This window comes from Pecten maximus, chromosome 13 (assembly GCF_902652985.1).
Source record: "Pecten maximus chromosome 13, xPecMax1.1, whole genome shotgun sequence".
Lineage (NCBI taxonomy): Eukaryota > Metazoa > Mollusca > Bivalvia > Pectinida > Pectinidae > Pecten > Pecten maximus.
The window spans coordinates 9,343,720-9,365,679 of record NC_047027.1 but is presented as its reverse complement, the minus strand read 5'-3'; the positions used below and the strand labels follow the sequence as shown (position 1 = coordinate 9,365,679).

The window sequence follows — 21,960 nt, the reverse complement described above, 5'->3', positions numbered from 1 at the left end:
TGTATCAAATCCTTGCTGCAGCAAAATACCCCTGTCGAGTGGAAAAATACTGAGAAGGTCGAAAAAATAGGGCATTTTCAAAACAATATTGTGACCGTACTGATAAAGATATCGAAAAACTAAACAGACGATTTTCTCCAGGAAACATTTATCTACTTATATGTGCATTGTATATGTTTCTGGATTTTTTTTCGAATTTTGAGGGCGGTTTAAACAGAAACTCTTAGTCAAAATGACGATTTTGGCGTGTTTGGCCCCAAATATCTCCATAACTAGATTTTTCCCAGATATACCGAATATTTCAGGACGTAGATCACACCGAGTTTTACAAGTGTGGAAAGTCTCATCAAGAAGTTACGGACAGTTTTCTTTGCCCTCAAATCGCGACTATATCCGGCAAAATAGGCAGAAGTAGCCGTGTATACATTACGTTCCGTAAGGAACGATAACTCTGTTATCTCCTCCTTACTGCACTTCATTCCATACTAGAGGGTGACACCTGAAGGATGTCACAGATGGAATGAAGTGTAGTAAGGGGCGATAACTCTGTGTGAGCACGTTTTGTCAAAATCTCTCAATATCTAAGTTTTGACCAATAAAAACATTGTTGACCGTACGTGTTAAGGCAACAAAACCAATAAAGGTGAATTTGCAGTCCCCTAATTCTCTCAATTTATCAAATTTAACTGAATTCGACAAATATCTACATTTCGACCAATCAGAGGCCAGGAATTGGCACCCCTTTTTGTTTAAATGTGAAATTGAGGCAACAAGAGGGACCAGTGTCCCATGCTGTAGCTACATACCAAATTTCATCAAAATCAGACCATATCTGAATCCGGACCAATCAGAGGCCAAGAATTGACGGCCATTTTGTTTAAATGTGAAATTGAGGCTACAAGAGGAACCGGTGTCCCATGATGTACCTACATACCAAATTTCATCGAAATCGGATGATATCTGAATCTGGACCAATCAGATGCCCAGAATTGGCGGCCATTTTGTTTAATTGTGAAATTGAGGCAACAAGAGGGACCGGTGTGCCATGATGTTCCTACATACCAAATTTCTTCAAAATCAGAGGATATCTGAATTTGGATCAATTTCCTAGAAATATAGGGATTTACTCAAGCAGATGTACATCTTCATGATTTTATGGGAATTTCCTCACCCCAATATCAATCTTGGAGGAAAAGTTGATAATTCATACTTGCGTGAGGGAATTCCAAATTTTTGATGTTAGCCATTGGAACCAAAATACAAATGAGAGAAGGAAAATTGTTTTTTTTTGGTTTTTTTTTTTGCCTAAACCATTTTTATAAAATGCTATTTTGAGAATTTCCCTGAAGTTCAAAGTCATGATCAGTGTCAGTGGTCCATATCAAGCAAATCAGGAATTTGAACTACATGTGTAGGCAGAGCTCAGTTGATGACGGGCATTTTGTTAAAATGTGAAAATCAGGTGACGAAAGTGACTGGTTTCCCATGATGTACATACAAATAAAAGATCATTAAAACAGGACAATATCTTAATTAGGACCAATTTCCTCACAATATAGGGATTATCTCAATTTCCTCACATTATAGGGATTAACTCAATCAGATGTAAATCTTCATGATTTTACAGGAATCAGCTTGCCCCAATTTCAACCTTGGAGGAAAAGTTAATATTTCATACTTGCGTGAGGAAAATCCCAATTTTTGGTATTGGTCAGTGGAACCAAAATACAAATGATAGAAGGATTTTTTTTTTTTTTTGCCTAAACAGTAAAACTGTTTTAATAAATTAAAATGCTATTTCGAGAATTTCCCTGAAGTTCAAATTAAAGTCATGATCAGTGTCAGTGGTCCATATCAAGCAAATAAGGAAATGTCTATTACATTTTTTTTTATTTAAACATTTTGCAACTTCTTATAAATAGTGTTTGGAATCACTATAAATTTCTTGATCGATCGATAATCATCAATTCTTAAACAATCGATGATCAATTATTGATCGATCATGAATAGAAAGAGAAACATCAATAATTGCTACATTATAATTAATAATAAATTAATATCATGACCAAATGAGGGAGTTAATGAATTTGAATTCTCAATATCTAAATAGCTTGAACTTGAGAAAATAATTCTACAATATGAAATTAAAACCAGATTTCCGGCTAAATCGGGCAATCAGAGGCAATTAAATGACGGCCATTTTGTTAAAATGTGAAAGTGAGGTTACGAGTGACCGGTTTTCTATGATGTACAGGCTGTACAAAATTTCATCGAGATCGAACAATATTTCAATTTCGACATATTGTTAGAAGCCTCGTAGTGTTAAGTTTCATTAAGTGGGGGACTTAAATATGTATTGGTTATAAATCATCTTGTTATAATTTTCATAATTCTACAGGTTTCTGGAATATGGCATGTTGATTCAATTAACATCTATCCAATCCTAAGTTCAGGGCTTCTCATGTGTTGTTCAATGAGGTAGTCACCAACTACTACAAGCAGACACAGCCTCAATATGTTCCTGGCTGTTCATGTGCGATAAACCCCGCAAATAAACAGAACAACAGATGCACTCATGGTATTCTAATCAATAAAATAGTGGCATGCCATCTAAGATTTTAAAATGTCATGTATATAATGTCAAAACCCTGTTTGCTCAAAATTTAAGGGTTTTCAAAGCCGGCAAAATCGACCAGGATTCAGCCTATATGGACTAGGCGATACTAGTGGTGTTCCGATTAATCGAGTTCGTCGAGTATCACTTGTTTGAGACGTTTGATCAATTAATCGAGTAAGAAATATGGAATCGAGTTTCGTCGGAAGTGCCCTACTTCAGGTTTTATGAAAATATATTCGCCGATTTCAGATAAACATCCGCAAGTTCAGCTTGACAATGTCTAGGCCTACAACACAGTCGCTTGCGGGAAATGGTTATGCTTGTATCATACAAAATCAAGCGTCGCAATAACTGGTACAGTGTTGTAATACTAGGAGGAATGCAAACGTACCGATGACTAAGATTTTGCTTGTGAGAACATAAGCGACTAGCTATGGAAGCAACGTCAATGTATACGATCCTTCTTCCCGGTAAACGCACAGGGTCTATTTTATGGAAACATTTTGGTTTTTAATAAAAACAAGAAGCATTAGGTCTGTTAAGTACTGATACCTTAAATATGACAAAAACTATTTATAAAATGTGCAGAAAGTCGTATTCCTTCAATGGTAAGTCACAGTCACGAAATGATTTAACCCTGTACAAAGGCACAGTCTCAATCAAGGGCATGTTACAGACTTTAATTTCAAGTTATAATAAGCATTTGAATATATATAATAAATTTTCAAAAATGAATTAATTGCAAAAAAAGTTGTTGATAATGTAAGGTGAAGCAAATAATTTGAATAGTTTGAACTGGCCTTTCAAATTGCAAAATGTCACACAGGCTGATGTTATTCAATATGTCATGCAGAAATCTATTTCAAATCTTGAAATTTTCACTTTTAATCAATTGATATGATGTAGGTCTACTGTACATAGTGTAGTGAGGAAGTTTCCAGCCCGCATTTTTAAATTTGATTTAAATAGTTCTACAAAATTAAATAAAATGTTAGTCATATTTAAGTCGTCTGCGTTCTACATATGCTTGTAATGATTTTTATAATGTCCATCGATATTATTAATGCAAGACTTTCTCGTGCGAGTAGGTAGCAAGACAAACATGCCCGAGTAAGGCATCCCTTCACCGCGGGACTCTAGTAAGTCTATGTCAGAATATGATCGGTAAAAATTAAAATTTATTTCATTTCTCCTTTCACAAGGTAACTCATATATCAGAGAAGTTGAAAAGAAGTAGTCTTGTGTGTGTGTTCGTTCACGAGATAGTGTCCGAGAGAACACGGTTCTGTGTACATTTGTCACCTGAATCTGGAGATTCCCGTAATTTTTAGACGTAAACAATCGCAGAGTCGAACCTAGCTAGTCACAAACAAATACACAGACTATTGAAATATCAATCAATTAAATTTGGAGACAAAGCAGGGCTATTACTACAGTAAATATCAAATAAACAGGAACTATTCTTCGTGCATATCTACCGTCGTCTGTTTACATCAACGTTAGGACCTAACAAACAAGTTTACTTACCGTCAGCGTTAGGCCTACCAGGCTTCGGGAATTTGCTTGACATTCTGAACGCTGGGTTGATTTTTCGCATGCATGTTTGTGAAAAGCGACATACAATGATCGTGACAAAGTATCTATATCCTGGAGCATTGCCTCTGATATTGAAAAATAGCAATATATACTGGCAGTACCAGTAAAATACAACTGAACCCAGCTCATCGAGCAGTTCAATCAACAGGCGACTTACACAACAAACTTTCGTGACGAGTTCAGGATGGGCGTTAATTACGTCATCAAAACATGCGGTCGTCTGCTGTCAAAATACCCCTGTCGAGTGGAAAAATACTGAGAGGGTCGAAAAAATAGGCCATTTTCAATACAATATTGTGACCTTTCTGATAAAGATATCGCAAAACTAAACAGACGGTTTTCTTCAGGAGACATTTATCTACTTATATGTGCATTGTATATGCTTCTGGATTTTTTTTTCGAATTTTGAGGGCGGTTTTAACAGAACCTCTTAGTCAAAATGACGATTTTGGCGTGTTTGACCCAAAATATCTCCATAACTAGATTTTTCCCAGATATACGGGACATGCCAGGACATAGATCACGTCGAGTTTTACAAGTATAGAAAGTTTCATCACGAAGTTACGGACAGTTTTCTTTGCCCTCAAATCCCAGTTATCTGCGGTAAATTAGGCAGAAGTAGCCGTGTATACATTACGTTCCTTAAGGAACGATAACTCTGTTATCTCCTCCTTACTGCACTTCATTCCATACTAACAAGTTACAAAAGTGACTTTTAAGTTTTAGCCTCATACTCAAGCGACTGAGGGCCGATGCCAGGGGGGAACCAATACGAACCAGTTGTACTTTGCCACAGATTTTCATTTATTTATATTATATTTTTAATATGAAATTTGTAATAGATATAACTGAGTGGATAAATGAAGGAGGTATAGAATGAATGAGTGATGAATGCAGTATAGGATGAGTATGATATATATAATGAATGAATGACTGAATGAATTACGTGAATTACAGAATGAATAAATAATTTCAAAATAAATGAATGAATGGATGAAAAATGAATGGATGAATAATGAATGAATGGATGAATGAATGATTGGTACATTGTACTATATTGTATGTTGAATGAGAGCCCTCTTCCATGAGGACCTATTTGTTCGGACACTGATCCCAGGGTCCCAACCTTGGCAGTGGTCTTCATGCATATATGTCTGGGAAATAAAAGTATTTTGTACCCTAAAAAAAACCCAAAAAAAAAAAAAAAAAAACCAATGCCTTTGTTAAACTGGTACACCATTAGAAAATTCTAGAATTCAACTCGTTTAGTTTCTAAAATAAGTGATGCTAGTCAGTATTCTTGACCGTTTTACCGGAGTCGTTAAAACATCATGAAAAGAATAGCAGCTAAAAGATCTAATTCCCTTGTTTTCTGCCCCTACTAGTCTAGCACTAAACGATTCGTACTCAATCGCTGTAGTCACAGATTGGTCAAATGTTTTACCTTACAAAATTGTATGTACATGTCTGTCCAACTCATAATTGTTTAAGCTGTCAATGAACTTAACCACAATGTCCACAATCAGTTTGTTTGTACATAAATTGATACCTTTCGGTAGGACCCCTTAAACACATCTTAATTTTCCGAATTTTTAGGTTTTTTTTTTCAACATATGTCTACCCGTTCCAGCTATAATTGTGTTTGAAATGTATAAAAACAGTCCCAGAAATAAGTTATTCCATCATAAGTTTCTAGACCGTTTTCTTTTCTTTTTGTAAGTACTGCAACATGACGGTTGGGATCTAAACCAAGGGTGAAGTTGTCTAATGGTGGAAACGCAGGGATCGTATTAGTAATATGTGTAATTGTCATTCCCTTAGTCTTTGAATACAATGGTGTCAATCCAGTAGTACAAAGTACTAATGGAGAGTGAATGTGTTGGAGAATATGGTACTCTTGACTGTGATGTACTATAAAGGAGTCATAAAGTAACGATTTATTAAAATTAAGAGTAACCCTAATTTGTAATAGGTGAGCTATACATTGGTGATAGAGACATATTCCCTCAATCCGCCAAGGCCGGCTATAAATCAGTGCGGAAAGATGTCTTCTCTCATAGATATCAGGAGGGCTGCCGAAAAGAGAACCTGATCGCCACATATCTGTTCATACTTTGTGCAGAGATTATGGCAGTGAAATTGAGAAGTAATAAAGCTATAACAGGTGTTGAAAATATCCCTGTGTTATTATCACAGTATGCCGAATACACCTCCCTTTTACTTGATGGGTCAGAAAAATGCCAAAAGGAAGCAGTTAAAGAATTAAATGAATTTGCAAAAAATTCTGGGTTAAAAATTAATATTGATAAACTCAGGTGATATGGATTGGCAGCAAGAAGTATAGTGATGATCCCTTTTTTACCTGACCTTAATTTGCACAGGGGCAAGAAAAAAATGCGCTAGGAATTGAATTTATTGTTAATCTTCATGAAATACCAGCATTTAACTTAGACAAAAAAAATCATTAAACCAATTAAAATTTGGACCAATAACACATATTGGAAAAAAAATATTTAATTAAATCATTGCTCATTTCACAATTTAGCCACATGTTTATAGCATTACCTAATCTAAATAGTAAATTTGTTTTCAAACTCAACTCATTATTATTTGAATATTTATTGAAAAGGAAACTATACAAACTTAAATGAGAAATTATTACTAAAACAACATGCAGATGGGGGATTGAGGATGGTACATTTTATTGCATTTATTAAATCTTTTAAAGTTTCTTGGATCAGAAGACTATTGACTAGTGAAAAATGGCAGGCTATACATCAGACTTATATTTACACTGATCCGTTTTCAAATTGTAGTTCTGAATATGCGAAAATAAATGTAAGATCAATTCTGATGTGATGTTCTTAGGGCATTGTACTTACTAAGTTAAAAAAAACACGATAACATCCTTCATGAAAACATATTGAGATCGCCAACGTGGTATAACAGTAAAATCAAGGCATGTGGAAAAGTTGTGTTTTTATTTTAAGCTCATATTAATTTGATAAACGATAATTTTATGAATCAAAAATACATCGCCACTGGCAAAAATGAAAAAAACTAAACTTAAATTTGAAAATGAATGGAGAAAATGGGACAAACTAATTACGTTATAGTGCTTAATTCATCTGATATAGTTAGTATTGTTTGTTATGTATTTATTCATTTATTGGTACTTGTATAAGTATCGCCGAAATGTTATCTATGTAATATAGTTTAATAATGTAAAACATATACATGAATATCCATTTGTGTGAGTGTTTGTTTAGTACAGTTTCTCCATCTCAATCTCGCCCCAACCTACCCTTTTTATTATTCTCCCATTTATCTATGCTTTCTTTCCTCTTATTCTTGTAATGTTTCCTCGGCGGTTCTTAACTGAAATTCCTTTTTTTCTTATAAATGCAATGCAATGTACAGATAATTTTTTAAATCTGCATTTATCTTCTAGATTTTCCTAGTGTGATATGTATCTGTGTGCATATAAACCTTGAGTTGTATGTACTATTTTAGTTTGATCTGACATTTGTTTGTTAATGTATGTGTCTTTGTGAGCACACAAATAAGATACACACACAAATATATCATACAGGATATGTGTACATGTTTATGAGTATCATGCAAGTATGCAAATGAAAAATATGTTTATATAAGATTGTGAGTTAGTTTACAAGTAAGATATGTATTTCTCATACATGATGGTTGGGTTGGTTTTATTTGTTTAACGTCCTATTAACAGCTAAAGCCATTTAAGGACGGCCTCCTGTGTTTGCGATATGCAAACGCAATATGCAAACGTGTGGTGAGTACGTAGATAAACAATAACAAATATAAACTCGTAACATTTCTAATCAATTTAAGATGATATCAGCGTGAAATATATAATCAGTCTACAAAACCCAAAACTTTTCAAGTTTTTACTTTTTTACTTAATTGTTGTGTCAAATGGGACTGGGAATATTGATTACCTGTAAGAAAAGTTTGTATATATTTCCTGAAACAAAATAAACGTAGATATATTGAGACCGTAATAATTAGACGATCTCAGTATGGCCCCTTGCCACCGCACCATCCAAGAAATAGAACTGCAGACAGGAATAACCAGAAATGAATACATTATCATCACGTTATCATATACCAGTATTTGACATTAACATCGCATCCCGTTCATATATTTTCAGTTTGTTTTTAGTTTAATTTCGCGTATATTACTAAGTCAGACATGCCTTCTGGTTTTGATACTTTTGTACAATTAGACTAGTGTCGATAGATGTAAGGTGTATGAATAGTCTAACAATTTGTTAAAACGATTGTTTCTAATCAATTTTGTACAATTATACATCTAACGGTAGCTATTTGATGCCCAAAAAGAATAACAAGTTAGTTTATCAATGGATTCTAACTACTTGCCGATTCCACGATTTCGCTCATTTTATAGATACTTTCTGTTTATTCAAATTATAAGAGTCGCCGTTTGAGTATTTTGTATCTTATATATCATACGTCTTTACAGTCTTAAGCCTAATATCTAAAATTGTCGATAACTTACTACATCATATACTATATTACAAATATATCATGAGAGGCTGTGCAAAAGTCAAGAATTTAGCCCTGCAATAGTTTTCAGTTATTGTAGTGGTGTAAGGGAAATGGCACTTTAATGATTTAAGGTCTCCAGAGACAATAAATGTGTTATTCCCAGAAATACCCATACACTTATTGTTTTATTAAACCCACATTTAAATTATTCCATTTTCTTCAAGACAGGTAATAAAAGCAAAGTCTGTTTTAGTGATCTGGTTTTAGTATAAATTTAGTAAACAAACTGTCTCTGCTTCATCTTTGTCTCGAAAACGCTTATATTTTCGGAAAAATTTTCGGACTTTATCCTAATACAAGGGATGGCGTTAGAGACGATCCGAAGGGATATGACATGTGCATTGACCAATCAGAATGCATAAGGTAAAATTAATGGCATTTTTGTAGGTTGTGTTTCAAATACTATTTCTATTGTCTACTTTTTGTATATAGTGTAAAATAAGGGAACGCTGAAAAATACACAAACAGTATAATTAACTACAATCTAATTAAAATCTAGATGGTCATTATCACTACGTTACATGAACATCTAACAACATCCCATCAGGGATCACGTCAGGGTGACCTTTTGGATTAGCCAATGAAATGAATACTTCCAGAATCTTGGAAGTAAATTGTATATGTCCGAATTAGCATGACTAGAGTGCATAGCTTGTATAATCTGTGAATTTGTTTTAAGTCATTTCGTCCCATAAAGCATATAGCTATATACTGTGCCGAAATGGTTTGCTTCAGATGCATGCTGTGACGAAATGTTTTGCTTCGATGACATCGACAAAATGCCAATTCGCCCTGAAAGTGAAATACACACATCTCAGAGGTCACCAGAACGTGACCCCTTATAGGATGTTGTTAGATGTTCATGCAACGTAGTGAGACTGACCATCTTCGGGTCAGATGACCTAAACAGACAGAACTCAAGGACAAACGGGGAAAACACAACAACATAATCATATTAAAAAAGAGGACATTGTCACTCAATAGTTAATATTTAAGTTTGTGAATAGCAAAAAAAAACACTATAGTGTATTAGTACTTATTCATAACAGTGGATCATGTCTAATTTTGTGTAATAGCAATATGGAAAAAAAAAACTTATTATAAAAATAAAAAATAAAAAAACAAGATCAAACTTCTACCGAAAAAGAACGAAATATCAGTTTGTTTGTACAAGACTTTAAATGTGAAGCTTTATTCTATATTAACTCGACTGGATTGATTCTAGTATTGTTTAAAATATTAATGAAATTATTGGAAGTAATGGAAAAATAATGATGATAATCAAATTGTATGGAAAGGTGTTTGTTTTTATAATAGGAAGAATAATTCCATTACGCTAATAGCAAATATAAGTAAGAATGATATTAATACAATTTCACGGAATAACAAAACTCACATATCTCATAACCTTAATAGATGGATTTCAGTATCAAAGGAAACATTCATCAAACTTTTACAAGTTCTGTTAATTTATATGTAGAGTAATAATAGAAAACGGGAAATTATTTTGTTGGAAACTATTTTATAATATTATTCCAAATGGTGTATCATTAAAGAGATTGGAATTAAGTAAAGCGGAAGCTGTAATGTTTGTAAAATGAAGGATGATTATAGCCACTATTTTATTGAATGTTGTTGTATTGATCCACTTCAACATCATGTAAAACAGTCGCTGGATACACTTGGATACAACATTGATTGATGGAAATTGAAGATATACTTTGGTACGAAATTGTTTATACCACTGATTATGACAGTCTTTTATCACCGATTGGTTCTGTTATATATAAATGGCACCACCTTAGTAAATAAAAGTCACATATATGGATAAAGTCAAATTATTAAAGTATGAATTTGGAAGGAAAATTTTATGTAATTATAAAAAGAAATAAAATAAATAGATCAAGCAAACTTATGAAACAAAATGAGTTAGCATCAGCAAAAATATTACACGAAATCTATATATAATATATATATATATACTAAATATTCCTCCCAAGTAGTGTATACCTAATTGTATGTATGTATGTGTTATACGTCTGTCAGTGTGTATATACTCGTATATTATGGAGTGACTGCCTCTATATTTGTCTTGAGATTGTCTTTGTACCATGTCTATGGAAGTCTGTCTCTGTGAATGCAGATTGTTTTTTTTTTCATCTGCATGTCTGTGAGGTACACAGTGATTCTGTATGAGTAAGTACAGATTGTTTAGTTATTTCTCGGTCTTTGTGTCTGTATGATTGTACTGACGGATGTGTCTATACCTATGAAAGTGTCTATTTTCCGTGTCCGTCTTCTTTTTCGCACCGGGTGCGTGAATTGGGGAGTGTGAGAGTATGTTTAAAAGTACGGACGAACGTGTGCTTTTATGATTGTACACGTATATACATTGTACATTTATGAATGACATTTATGGAAATATGTTGTATTATATGGAAATAATAACAGATGGTTATATTTGCTGCCTGATGACCACATTACTTGTATCTGAGCGGAAAAAAAATGGCATGCTTATTGAATATTAAGAACACCTTCCAAAGATTTCTGGCTGAAATGATACAGTTAGATTGCCGAAAACAAATAGCTTGTATCGACTTAATCAATACCAATATTTTGTTCGCAACCAAATGTTAAAAGAAAAACTAAATCTACAAAGGGTAAATTTGGATAAATAAAGCTGAATATGTACAAACATCCACCGTTTAAAAGAAGGACACACATACACAGTGGTGAATAGCCTTGTTTAAGTTGGAGTATGCAAAAAATTGTACAATTTTTAGAAACCGGAAATATTAAGGTAATGTAATGTATTTTTTTGTTTAAAAGTCTTATGTCGGATCAGAGGAAGCTCTGGCAGGGGAGGGATAAAAACTAAAAACAATATATCACACGTCTGCAATGCAGCGGACTCTGTGTGTTAATGTGATAGTGGATAACACTCTGAAAATATTTAATAATGAACTTGTTTTGTGATCTAACCTTCAGTTGAGTGATAATCAGTTTACCTTTGCACCCTAGGAGAAGTCAGGAGTGCACGAGATTTAAGGTACTGAAGTTAACGTTTAATAAGTGCACAACTAGTTTTTTAAACTTATTATCACAAAGGACATAGCCCGGTAATACATTGTTTCAATATATAAAGACTTAAACAGTGTAGGGTGAAGAATCTACTTTTGAAATTAATTTTGATACCGTTTGCGATCATTTTAATAATTTACATTCTTCTATTACAACACATCCGTTTGTGTCAGAGGCCTAATAAAGGCTGACTCAGATGTATATGTACTTCATGTAAATATTTTGTCAGACTTTTACATTGTTATTCTAAACTTGAAAGTTTCTTTTACAGTACATGTCATGTATATGATATTATACATTGTATGTTCTGTCGACAGATCTTGAGACATGTACAAATAAATGTACCTGTCCAGACTACATGTACATTACATTGAAGCCAAACATCTAGGAAAGGCCTGTTGCCAATGGCCAACTGGGCGCATTATGCAACCCTACAGCCTTGAGAGCATGCATCCTTTCACACCTAACTTGTAAGATGCTGATCAGTCTAGCTCTTTTGTGTCTGGTACATGGTATACCTGGCCACGTGACCTGTCCCCAATTAACCCCCGGGGTCCAATTATGGCTCATTCTCACTTAGCAAACATACAGAAATTTACCTGTATTACCAGGCCAACATGTCAAAGTTTACACCTGAATGAGTTTAAACTATAGCAGTAGCCTGTTCTTACTTTCATGAAAGAAAATATGAAAATGTCAAGTTGAATATGACTTATAAAATAATGATTCAAATGAATTTATATAGGCTACTTATCATAACAAATCTTAGATATTCATGGTAAAAACCGAAATTTATTAAGTCTACATATATCATGAAACCATCATCTCAGGACTTTTAAATTACAAATGTAGGATTTTAATAATAGAAGTATTAAAAAGTGTCTTTAATGACTTTTTTTTTTTTTTTTTTACAAAATAACAATTTTAGAAAAGACACCAAAGGAAATATTTTTGTGCATACCAATAATTATAAAATTATATCAAACTAGCAGCGGATGTGTTTCTTAATGAAGTAAAGCATCGTTGCTACGAAGAAAAGTTTTTGTTATTCCAGCTTTGACGAGGTATTCGGCGAACTCCGCGATAGAGAGTTCGATGATGATGTTAGTGGGATGATACAAAAAATGTCTGTATAATATCAGTCCTGAAACAATGCGATTCAAATGGTTCACCCTCTCTTTAACATTTTTTCAAAACTCTTCTTTTTGCCGATGATGGTAAATGTTGTAAAGCAGCACGTTATATTCAAGACTGTGGTGAACTCCTATCCGATATTGACAGAGTCTACGAATGGTGTAAAACTTTAAAATGTACGTTTTATATAAAGCAACAAAATATATACATTTGAGTATCCCGACAGCTTGGGTGAGGAATCTCTAAAGAAAGAAACACATGCTAAAGACTTGGGTGTATGGCTCACTCCGAATCTTAACTTTTCATTACATGTACGATAAGTGGTTGGTATGGTCATTCCAATCAACATATTTGGATATTCAAAATGTTATTCGCTCTCTGTACATTAGTGCAGTCAGTTAGATTACTGCCCTGAAATATGGTCACCATAGCAAGCAACACTCGTACACCAGATTGCAGTTGTACAGTTTTTGTTTTTTGTTTTTATTTCTATGTTTTAAATCAAAATTAAACGATAATAGTCTCTATTACATGTAAATGTGTACACAATTCAACTTACCTAGTCTGGTATATAGGCATTAATACATATATTTTTTATTCAAATCTGTACATAGCCTGCTTGATCGAACTTTTACAGGATAATTTAACTGTTTATTTCAACATCTTTTTTTGACTAGGTCGAGTAGCTCAACATTGCTTTATCCCTGTAAATGCTGGATTATTGTAAGAAATTGTAATGTTCTTAAAAGTGTCCTAATTAATTTTAACTACCTTCGTCATGTTCCTGACAGGTTTTTAACGTTTCACTTGAGATATTTATGTCGGACGAAGATTTGTTTTCAGAATTAGGTCTCCTTTTTACTATTCATAACAAGACTTACTTGATTGTCTGGATGATTTCTATTTAGGACATCAGATCTATTTAACATGCGTATGCACTTTATATACCGTATTTCCTCTTAATATGTAATTAAGTTATTCTTGTTATACTTATCAGAGACATATATATGTATCACATATGTGATATATACGTCTCTGATTTCATCAATTTGTTATCAATTCTGTGATTAGACCTTTGCGTTTTAAAATTGAAATAAATAATGAACAACTCCATAGATCACGATGCCATTCTCATTAAAGTTGGACGTTTTATGAATCAGTCTATAGCCTTACCTGTAGGCTATAATTATATCTTATTGTTCTACCTTTCACACCTATATCACTTGGTCCAAAAAACACCTTACCTTTAGTTTACCTGTATACAGCATGCTGTGTTGTTTGCATCATTGCTGACAATTAAGTCTAACTACCCTGGTTTACCTGTGTGATACTCTCTGGACCATTTATACCCTATACATGTAGCCTGACCAGTGCATATGATATGTAACTGTTTTAATGGTTAGACTATATCACATTAGAGGTAATATTGTTTATTTGACACGATCTTCATCTTGGTTTCCATCGTAATGCGTCGACTACTACAAGTATCCGCCATTTTTTTTTTACACCAAGATCGATGGACCAGACTTGACTTGTTTCTTGTGAGTGTTATTTTTTCTATACAAAGATACAGAAAGATTTATAACCGTATTTTTGTAATTCGCACCTCCTTATCAAATTATTTGCTGTCGCTACATTCTTTTTTGATGCTCGGTAAGTATATTAAACAAAATTTCGTTTCGATAAAAAATACACTCCGCAAAATGTTCTACCGAACGGTTATGATACGGTCTGCGAGTGAAAATAGGTAAACGCAAATGCTACGGTAATGCTACGGTGAGTGGACGCAAACGGTACGGAAATGGTACGGTAATGCTACGAAAGTGCTACGGAAATGTTACGGTTATGCTACGGTAATGCTACGGAAATGCTATGGAAATGCTACGCTTAAACCGGAACTGCGAACGTACACGGGTCTGTATTTTGATTTAAACAGTACCAAAATAGTGGTCCACTGGTGAGTTGTACGGTGTGAACGGGTTAAGAAAAAATGCATACTTGTAGAAAATCAATTTAATATGACAAAAAGTGAAAATGAGATATGAAATATTAATTATCCAGTTTCTTGTCGAGGATGCAGTAGATTCTTTTTACTTTTAACCGACATATAACGAAACACCACTTTCTGAAGCATGAGGATACACCATTTACAATTAAACATTTCTTTTATTGAATTGCATTGGTCTACAGCTTAAAAATTAAGTCTATCTTTCTGCTAAATATTGAAAGTTTATATTCAAACACATAGTTTTTAACATTTTTTTTAAACATGCCAATATTCGTCAAACTTTTTTCTCTCATCGCCAGAAGAACCTACGAGTTTACGTCATGTCACATAGCCCATCGTCAACCAGCATTTCTTATCAATTGGGACGATTTAATGATTTCTTTTACTTTGTTCCACATCATTATTAGATAAACAAGATCCGATGTTATATAAAAGGAGGGTGTTACTCCCCCCGAAGGATAATAGAGGGGAATTATTTCAACTGCCAAAACTTGAACGACTAATTTAATTTTAATCAGATTTGGCTTAGAGATTAGATGGTAAATATAAAGAAAAGTTATTAGTAAACAAATATAAAATACTCCAAAAGTTAACACTAAAGTCAATGGAAAAACCATTGGTTGGTTGGTCCTTATTATAAAGACGCAAATTAAAGGGAATATCATCTAACAAAGTTTTAACATTGTTTATAAGAATTGACAATTGCATGAATGTTGAGTTGGATACAATGAAACAAACCCGATTCGGATCAGCACCATGCTCCAATAATAACTTGACAATTCCAGTATGACCGTATCTCGCAGCCGCATCCAATGCACTTGCCTACAGGAAAGACGAATCTCAATTAAAAAGTATCACCACTCAATCTTATCAAGATGGCGTTTCAATTTCTCTTTTATTTTTTCCTTCCGTTTGAGTTTTAATTACGTTTACATTTTACATATTGTGCTTTTGGAACTTTTGGTGCTAGTGTCAAAAAGTATTTGGTGCCTGATTCGTTTCTTAACCATATGTTTTATTTTAAATAAATAGTTTAACATCAAAAGTTATTAAACATTGATTCAAATAATTGCGGACTTGCCAAAACTTGAACGACTAATTTAATATCGATCAGCTTTGGCTGAGAGATTAGATGGTAAACATAAAGAAAAGTTATTAGTAAACAAATATAAAAGTATCACGATATACATATATTTTCGAATTGAAATGGGCGTAAATTAAATTAATGCTAAAACATCGTCTTATACGGAGATAATACAGCTACAAAAGTACAATTTGTGTTAGAAAGACACGTCAGTAACGATTCTACGACTGGCAATACTAAATTATTTAGATGTACTACGTGCCAATTCCATGTACCAAATTCCAAAATCTTATTTTCATTCATATGTAAGGCATCAATCCGTGAATATTTTAATACGTTACATGAACATCCAACAACATCCCATAAAAGGTCACGTTCTGATGACCTCCGATATGTGTGTTTCACTTTCAGGGTGAGTTGTGTATTTGGCGATGTCGTCGAAGCAAAACATTTCGTCACAAATTGCACCTGAAGCAAGCCATTTCGGCACAGGTTGTATATAGCTATATGCTTTGTTGGACGAAAAGACTTGAAACAAATTGACAGATTATACAAGCTATGCACTCTAGTCATGCTAATTCGGACACGTAAAATTCACTTCCAAGATTCTGGAAGTAGTCATTTGATTGGCTAATCCAAAAGGTCGCCCTGACGTGACCCCTTATGGGATGTTGTTAGATGTTCATGTAACGTAGTGAGAATGACCATCTAGATTTTAATTTGATTGGAAACAAGGTAATGTCGAAACTATTTAAAATTTCTGAACGTTAAAGTATACATATTGAAATACCTCCCGAATCTACTTTGGCACCATTATCCAGTAATAACTTCACGATATCGTTATGACCATTTACCGCAGAATACAGTATTAGCACTATATCGGGAACAACCAACCAAGAGAAAAACAATAGATTTTTGAAACATCCCCTGTGTATAGAAAGTTGAGCCAAGGATAAAATGTCTGGCAGCCACTGATTGGCCAGTTTGTTATGAAGTAAGAAAATAGATATGTAGCCTGATTGGTAACTACACATAAGAAATGTTGATATAAATTTTGTAAGTCCGATTGATTTTTTCCCCAAAAAAAGTTCAGGTAATAATAATCATCAGGTAAACATTGCAGATTTTTGAGATTTTTTTCCTGCGAAATTCACTCATTTTCAAAATGGCTACCCTGGAGAAAATTTGAGCTGAAGGACCAAACTATTTTTTTCGGTTGTGTTATATGAGACTTATAGTTTTGTTATAAACCATAATTGTCATATTGAATTCAATTGAATTTGATTGAAATACTCCAAAAGTTAACACTAAAGTCTATGGAAAAACCGTTGGTTGGTTGGTCCTTATTATAAAGACGCAAATTAAAGGGAATATCATCTAAGAGTTAAATGTTTTAACATTGTTGTTTATAAGAATTGACAAATGCATGAACATTGAGTTGGATACAATGAAACAAACCTGATTCAGATCAGCACCATGCTTCAATAATAATTTGACAATTCCAGTATGACCGTGTCTCGCAGCCGCATTCAATGCACTTGCCTACAGGAAAGACGAATCTCAATTACAAATTATCACCACTCAATCATATCAAGATGGCGTTTCAATTTCTGTTTTATTTTCTTTCCGTTTGAGTTTTAATTACGTTTACATTTACATATTGTGCTTTTGAGATCGCTCTGCGTCCGTGGTCCATGGAAATAATTTAAGGTTTTTTTTTTTAAAAAAATTTGGGAAAATTTTTTAAAAAATTGTTTTTTGATTTTTTTCAAATTCCCAAAAAAAGCTAGGGGAAAATTTGGTTGGGGCCATTTCGTTTGGTTATCTGGGTTAATTTTTAAAATTTTTTTTTTTAAAAAATTTTTTTTTTTTGGCCCCCAAAAAAAATTTTGGAAAGAAAAACCCCTATTATAGCCCTTTAAAAATTTAAATTAGTTAGTTTTTTAGCCGGACCATGATTGTAGGAAACAATTCAAAAAAAGTTCAAAATTTTTTAAATGGGGCCCCCCCCTTTTTTTTTTCTTCCTTTATTTTTAAAACGTTTAATTTCATTTCTTTAACCCTTCGGGCCTTTTCCCATTCTTCCTTTCCCTTTTTTTTCCCCGTTTTAAAACATTATTGTTTTGTTTTTTCTGGGGTCGGGGAAATTTTCCCTTTTTCTTTTTTCCCTTTTGTGGAATTTGTTATTGTTTTACCCCGGAAAAAACTCCAATATCTTGGTTTTGGGCAATTTTTTTGTTTTTCCTTTTTTTCCAAAAAGCCAAAGGGGAACTTTCTAAATTTCATTTGGTTCCCCTTTTTTAGAATTGACCTTTTAAAAAAACCCCTAAAAACCCCCTTTTGAAATTTTATAACGGGATGCCCGGGGCCCTCCAAAACCCTTTGGTTAAATCCAAAATTTAGAAGATTTTTTTTGGTCCTCCACTTTGGGGAAAAAATTTTGGCAGAAGAAATCGATTTTGTTAAATTTTGGGCCGATCAAAGGGCCAAGGGGGGGCCAAAAAGGGAAAAAAAGGAATTTTTATTTTTTAAAACCTATTTTTTTAACTTTAATTTATTGAAAAATTATGCCCCAAAATAAAAAATTTTGGGGGGGCCTTTTTGCCAAATTTTAAAGGGAAATAAAAGAAAATTTTAAAAATTGTTTGTTTATAAGAAATTGACAATTGCATGAATGTTGAGTTGGATACAATGAAACAAACCCGATTCGGATCAGCACCATGCTCCAATAATAACTTGACAATTCCAGTATGACCGTATATCGCAGCCGCATCCAATGCACTTGCCTACAGGAAAGACGAATCTCAATTAAAAAGTATCACCACTCAATCTTATCAAGATGGCGTTTCAATTTCTCTTTTATTTTTTCCTTCCGTTTGAGTTTTAATTACGTTTACATTTTACATATTGTGCTTTTGGAACATTTGGTGCTAGTGTCAAAAAGTATTTGGTGCCTGATTCGTTTCTTAACCATATGTTTTATTTCAAATAAATAGTTTAACATCAAAAGTTATTAAACATTGATTCAAATAATTGCGGACTTGCCAAAACTTGAACGACTAATTTAATATCGATCAGCTTTGGCTGAGAGATTAGATGGTAAACATAAAGAAAAGTTATTAGTAAACAAATATAAAAGTATCACGATATACATATATTTTCGAATTGAAATGGGCGTAAATTAAATTAATGCTAAAACATCGTCTTATACGGAGATAATACAGCTACAAAAGTACAATTTGTGTTAGAAAGAAACGACAGTAACGATTCTACGACTGGCAATACTAAATTATTTAGATGTACTACGTGCCAATTCCATGTACCAAATTCCAAAATCTTATTTTCATTCATATGTAAGGCATCAATCCGTGAATATTTCAATAGTTACATGATATCCAACAACATCCCATAAGGGGTCACGTTCTGATGACCTCCGATATGTGTGTTTCACTTTCAGGGTGAGTTGTGTATTTGGCGATGTCGTCGAAGCAAAACATTTCGTCACAAATTGCACCTGAAGCAAGCCATTTCGGCACAGGTTGTATATAGCTATATGCTTTGTTAGACGAAACGACTTGAAACAAATTGACTGATTATACAAGCTATGCACTCTAGTCATGCTAATTCGGACACGTAAAATTCACTTCCAAGATTCTGGAAGTAGTCATTTGATTGGCTAATCCAAAAGGTCGCCCTGACGTGACCCCTTATGGGATGTTGTTAGATGTTCATGTAACGTAGTGAGAATGACCATCTAGATTTTAATTTGATTGGAAACAAGGTAATGTCGAAACTATTTAAAATTTCTGAACGTTAAAGTATACATATTGAAATACCTCCCGAATCTACTTTGGCACCATTATCCAGTAATAACTTCACGATCTCGTTATGACCATTTACCGCAGAATACAGTATTAGCACTATATCGGGAACAACCAACCAAGTGAAAAACAATAGATCTTTGAAACATCCCCTGTGTATAGAAAGTTGAGCCAAGGATAAAATGTCTGGCAGCCACTGATTGGCCAGTTTGTTATGAAGTAAGAAAATAGATATGTAGCCTGATTGGTAACTACACATAAGAAATGTTGATATAAATTTTGTAAGTCCGATTGATTTTTTCCCCCAAAAAAGTTCAGGTAATAATAATCATCAGGTAAACATTGCAGATTTTTGAGATTTTTTTCTTGCGAAATTCACTCATTTTCAAAATGGCTACCCTGGAGAAAATTTGAGCTGAAGGACCAAACTATTTTTTTCGGTTGTGTTATATGAGACTTATAGTTTTGTTATAAACCATAATTGTCATATTGAATTCAATTGAATTTGATTGAAATACTCCAAAAGTTAACACTAAAGTCTATGGGAAAACCGTTGGTTGGTTGGTCCTTATTATAAAGACGCAAATTAAAGGGAATATCATCTAAGAGTTAAATGTTTTAACATTGTTGTTTATAAGAATTGACAAATGCATGAACATTGAGTTGGATACAATGAAACAAACCTGATTCAGATCAGCACCATGCTTCAATAATAATTTGACAATTCCAGTATGACCGTGTCTCGCAGCCGCATTCAATGCACTTGCCTACAGGAAAGACGAATCTCAATTACAAATTATCACCACTCAATCATATCAAGATGGCGTTTCAATTTCTGTTTTATTTTCTTTCCGTTTGAGTTTTAATTACGTTTACATTTACATATTGTGCTTTTGAGATCGCTCTGCGTCCGTGGTCCATGGTCCGTCCGTCCTTCTGTCCCTCTGTCCCTCCGTCTGTCCGTAAACAATTCTTGTTATTGCTATTTCTCAGAAATTGCTGAAGAGATCTTTCTCAAATTTCATATGTAGGTTCCCATTGGTGCCTAATTATGCATATTGTATTTTGGGACCAACCGGAAAACAACATGGCCGACAGGCATCCATCTTGGATTTTGACATTTGAAGTTTGTTATCGCTATTTCTCAGAAAGTACTGAAGGGAACTTTCTCAAATTTCATATGTAGGTTCCCCTTGGTCCCTCGTATTGCATTGTTTGACCAGTCTGTCCTGAAAACAACCTGGCAAATAAACAGCCATTGTTGCTAAATCTCTTATATAGCTAGGATAGTCCGTCGTCCGTCCGTCACCTTTGGTTCCAATCGCTACTAGTTAAGCAGTTCTTATTGGATTCTGACCACATTTGGTCAGCAGAAACATCCTTGGCAGAAAAGAATGAGATTTTGCATAAATGGTGACTCCTAAGGGGCCGAAGGGGCGGGGCCAAATAGGGGAATTAGAGCTAATGCCTTTAAATCGCTACTAGGCATAAAGTTATGAATGGATTTGAACCCAATTTGGTCAGAAACATCATAATAGTAACGGAAACAAATTTTACATAAATGGTGACTCTGACCCCCGGGGGCCGGAGGGATGAGGCCAAATATGGGAAATTGAGGCAATTCCTTTAAATCGCTACAAGTCATAAAGTAATTGATGGATTTGAAACTAATTTGGGCAGAAACATCCTTGGGGAAGGGGAACAGTTTTTGCATTAATAATGACTCTGATCCTCAAGGGGCAAAAGGGGCGGGGCGCAACATGGGAAATAGAGGCAATTCCTTTAAATCGCTACTAGTCATAAAGTAATTGATGGATTTGAATCCAATTTGGTCAAAAACATCCTGGGGTGAAGGGGAACAGATTTTGCATTAAGGGTTACTATGACCCCCGATTGGCCAAAGGGTCGGGGCGCGATAGGGGAAATAGAGGTAATTCCTCTAAATCTACTAGTCATAAAGTTATGATGGATTTGAACCCAAATTGTTCAGAAACAACGTTGGTGAAGGGGAACAGATTTT

At 33.9% G+C, this 21,960-nt stretch overlaps 1 protein-coding gene across 1 annotated transcript in view; it reads right to left on the bottom strand.

The window, feature by feature from the left end:
- Window positions 1–15,853, bottom strand: part of LOC117341496 — a 91,705-nt gene extending 75,852 nt beyond the window's left edge. The window contains exon 1 of the mRNA XM_033903369.1: window positions 15,774–15,853. The gene's annotated coding sequence lies outside the window, so the exon portion shown is untranslated. The remainder of the gene's footprint in view (window positions 1–15,773) is intronic.
- Between the last annotated feature and the right edge of the window lie 6,107 nt (window positions 15,854–21,960).